At 42.6% G+C, this 4,514-nt stretch overlaps 1 long non-coding RNA gene across 1 annotated transcript; it reads right to left on the reverse strand.

Annotated features, from left to right (window-relative positions):
* Window positions 1-758: 758 nt before the first annotated feature.
* On the reverse strand, window positions 759-3,310 carry LOC127310730 (uncharacterized). Its single transcript, XR_011746537.1, has 3 exons — window positions 3,182-3,310; window positions 2,024-2,086; window positions 759-843 (listed from the first exon to the last, which is right to left on the reverse strand). It is a non-coding gene; the product is annotated as an uncharacterized lncRNA (long non-coding RNA).
* Between the last annotated feature and the right edge of the window lie 1,204 nt (window positions 3,311-4,514).

Genomic DNA, 4,514 nt, shown 5'->3' on the forward strand with positions numbered 1-4,514 from the left:
TATATAAACCCTCTTATTGTGATTGTCATCAATTACCAAAATGGGGGAGATTGTAAGGGTACATTGCCCCTATGTGTGGTTTTGGTAATTAATGACAACCCCTATGGACTAATGTTTTCATTGAAGTTTATATGAAGGAATATTCCATAGGTACTACGTGTACTCCATGTGTTGGATTCAAGTATGGATGCCATGAAGATAAAGGTATACCTTGTGTATTGGCATCAAGACCATCGATACAAGGTTGAGTTGGGCAAGTTCAAGATGAGCATCTTAAGTGAATCACATGCTTGAAGCTTGCCGTCCATTTGGTGATAATGGACATGTGAAGATGTGCATCAATGGAGCTTTCCCATCATAGTGTATGGGGGAGCATTTGTGAGTCTTCACGAAGCAACATTGGTCAAGTGAGGCATTCCGGCTTGAGTGAAGCTTGAAGAGTTATCATCAAGATCAAGCGGGATGCGCAAGGCATAGGTATGGCCTTGCTTGGTTTTCCTTTTACCGGTCTCAAGGTGGATGTTGGGAGACCGGATTATAGGATAGATAGTGTGAGAACCGGAACTTAACATTCCGACCCCCCTGTGTTACTCGTCAATCCCAAGATCAAGTTGACGACACAGCGAAATGAATATCATTGCAGAACGTGCAAAGAGTAATAATTATTACAAAGTTTGAGCCACAAAGTGAAATGTCTTGTGACATTTATTACAACCAGAAAGCACAGCGGATAATAAAATGCGAAGTAAATCCATCTTAGCCACAGGCAGTCGATGTAGTCCACGAGGCCTCACTCCTCAGCATCGTCGTAGTCGCCATAGTCTTCACCATCTTCATAGTACTCTGAATATCAACAAAAGTTTTGCCATGAGTACATTTCGTACTCAACATGCCCCCTCGATGCAAGACCTAATATATCTACATGAGGCTTCAAAGGATGGCTGTAGGTTCTTTTGCATAAAAGCCAATTTTATTTGCAATATATATTTGATAAAAGCAGTTTTAGACGAAAACATGTTTTATAATGAGTGTAATATTTCTCATCAATGTGGTTGTCCTCGACAACTCACGTATCTCATAGGATTCAGATTCTAAGGGAAAGAGAAGGAAAGGAGAGAGAGGGAGGCAAAGAGGGAAATAGCAAAACATGTTCCTGTATGTCAAGAAGGATTCATGTGTTGTCCATGACCGTGGACACGGCTATTCGAATAGTTTTAACTCTGCAGACGTTGTACACTTTGCCCACACGACACAACCCCGTCTTGTTGCCCACCAGTGGCCTCTGGTTTAGTACACACCATTTGGTGTACCGGCAGAGGGATTGTGACAAGGTCTTTTAGCTAGATCCCCCAAAGATGTGACATGCCCACCGGGTCTGGCGCACGGTACTGAGAGTATGTCGTCAAACCGGTCCCCCCATCTGTGCCGAAGGTTCTCCCGTAGGCAGCCACCTCATCTGCGGTACGGCGACATCAACACCTAAGGCTGACTAACTTACTTAACCAGGCCAGTGCCCATATAGCATGTGGTTGTACGGTTGTCACAATCTTCAAATCCAAGACTTATTAGGACCCTTATGCGGCACGAACGACGGATTGCTCCCTCCAACTTGTGAAGGGCAGCCAATCGCTCCTTCAACATTTGATTCAGCTGTCGCCCGCGCCATGTTTAGATGGTAAGTTTCACCCAGAGTAGAAGAGAGAGAGTAGAGGAAGCAACAACGGCTAATCAGCCTAGCTCAACGAGCTCAACAACTTTCATAAGGGTATGTTTGACCCGAAGGTCGATCAATTCCTCCAAAGAGGCAATAGTCCTAATGGATATTTAGCATGCTAAGCATCTCTACTCTATCAGAATAATTATATAATCTCTACTCAGGGTATCAAGTAAAAGGCGACAAGTAGATCAAGGTTGGTGTGTCAATCGACACGCTAGCTACTGGAATAAAATAGCATATATATTTGTAAAACATAAAATAGCATGCAATTTGTAAAACTGGGATAAATATGATGAGAGGGCATGCCTTCGTTGTCAAACTCCTGCTCTCCACTTCCTTGGTCGTGATTGTACCACTCTCCGTTCCCTCCTAATCGTCGCATCGAAGGAATAACAATTCCAATGAATACAAGCAATACAACAAAAAAATACTCAAATGAAAAGTGCATAAGATCCAAATGAAAAGATCCAAATAATAGGTCACTCGTGTCGCTCGTTCGACTTACATAGAGTACACGAAAAGACCGGAATAGCTCGTACGGGATTTGGGTTATCTAAGGCATATGGCGTAGCGATCGTCCCATTCTGACTACCAAAATAGTTTAGAAAAACATGTAGTCAATTTGTAAAGTTGTCCTGGCCGTTTTAATATGTAAATGCACAAACAATTTACATGCTAACTAGTCATATACATGCGCACGCAAAATAATCTAGGTTTAGAACAACTTGCACATGCGACAGTGAGAAATGTCTAAAATCCAACATGCATGAACTAGTAAGGTGATGTTAACAAAAGCATGCATTAGTGCAATATCTAACATGAGTGTTCTAACAAAAAGAATTACATGCTAAGTTAACCTAATGAGCAAACGGGCAACAAAATAAAACCTGCGATTATTCTAGTCTACAAGTATGATGAGCAAACAGGCTTAATCAAGATCTACAAATAACTTAGCATGCTTTACTGAATATAACAAACTAACAGAGACAAACGAACCGATGCTACTAAGAAATGGAATAAGTTTAGCAACTATACATATAGCTAAGCATAAAATCAGACCGTATATGCTAAATCAACTATACATTCAGAAATAAATGAACATCTAGCAGTAGTATGGAACATATACATAACCAGTACGTTAGGCAAAATATGCAGCTACGAATACGTGTATCTTTATATATGCTTCTAGCAATGCAACGAACATTTTTCAAACTAGTTTGTTAAACATCTAACTATTAGCCAACTAAAAGGACTGCTGGTTTTCTCAAGTCATACGGCACGTTTTCTAAGTTGGGCTCGAGATCAGCAAACTCTTCTACGTGGACTAATCTGACGATGTCACCGGAAGGCATTCGGTTCACCGGCAGCGCGACGAACTACCAAACTAAGGCTGAGGATCATGTCTAGGAGGTAGCTCTATGGACGGGGATCGCGTTCCGAGCAAAAGAAACGGCTAGTTCTCACCGAGTTCGTCGCAGTTTGAGGTAGACGTCGGCGGCCGGAGTTGATCGCGTTGTCGTGGGTGTCGTCGGTGGTCAGCAACTCGGCCTTCTGGTTCCGTGAATGAACTTCCCTTCCTTCCGTGATCCTCCTGACGCAGCAGCTCCTTCCTTCGTGGACCGAGTCGCCGGGAACGTGGGCGGCATTTGTCGACGGCCTTGCGAGTCTGGTTTGTTGTGTGAGCCTATGGCTCCAGCGATGGTGTGGGATGAAAGAGGAGAGCGGGGACGTCGGTTTGAGGCTGTGTAGGAGAAGGTCGGGCGTTCTAAGGGACGCGCTTGATGACAGGTTTATGGCGAGGTAATTGCAGCAGTTTGCTAGCGTTTATGGCTGGCGTTTCGCGTCGTGAGTTCGTGACCTGCTGTTCGTGTGCACGTTAGAGAAGACGAAGCAGCTGCAACGCTTCGCCTAGTCGTGGCCTCGTAGGATTGTGTCTTCTTCGTGCAAAAATAAGAGCGACCGAGGGCTTCTACCTGGGCTGACTCGGCTGGGCTTAAGCGGCCTTGATCGTAACGATTGTGCTAAGTAATTAGACGTAAGGCCCTAGGTTGCTAATCGGTAGAAAAGAAAAGAATAGGTAGAAGTACTAGTACGTACGGGAAGAAAAGAAAAGGAGCACTATGTGCCGGTGCAGGTGCAACCTAGAATGGCCTACATGCTGGTGCATGCATGTGGTTGACTAATGTGTATTTTGGAAAGAAGCAAATAAGAAAGGAATTGGCAAATTAAAATCACATCAGAAACAATGGTCAGAGAAAATAATGTTTTGCCTCGTATTAAGTTAAAACTTAGAGAATGAATTTTAACAACTCCAAATAAAATATTATTTATTTTATTCAACCGCGTCGCAACATCCTTTGCTTAGAGAAAAAAAATTTCAGTACGTAAAAATCGGGATATTATAGATAGCCGCACTATTAAGAGGGGCTTTCGGTTGAGTAACTTGATCACATCGTCTTAGGGAGCTCAATCCTTTGCATACTTTGCATATCCTTATTGCTTCTTGATGTTTCTCTGTGTGAGGTTCTTGAGCTTGTTGCTAGCTTTACAACAAGCCCAAGTTCATCGAAAACGGAGTTCGCATGCATCTTCTATTGCGTTTTCGAGGTTGGGTAATTTTACCGGTTATTCATGATATAAGGTTCTACCTTTTATATTCATGATAAAATTCCCTTCTACAGATTCTTGAGTTTGCACTTTTTATAGGATAGCATTTGTTGTTATCTTCCAAACGAAATTAGTTTCATTCGAATCGGAGTTCGGGAGCATTAGTTATTAAAAAAAGGGAAAAGGGAAA

This window comes from Lolium perenne, chromosome 6 (assembly GCF_019359855.2).
Source record: "Lolium perenne isolate Kyuss_39 chromosome 6, Kyuss_2.0, whole genome shotgun sequence".
Lineage (NCBI taxonomy): Eukaryota > Viridiplantae > Streptophyta > Magnoliopsida > Poales > Poaceae > Lolium > Lolium perenne.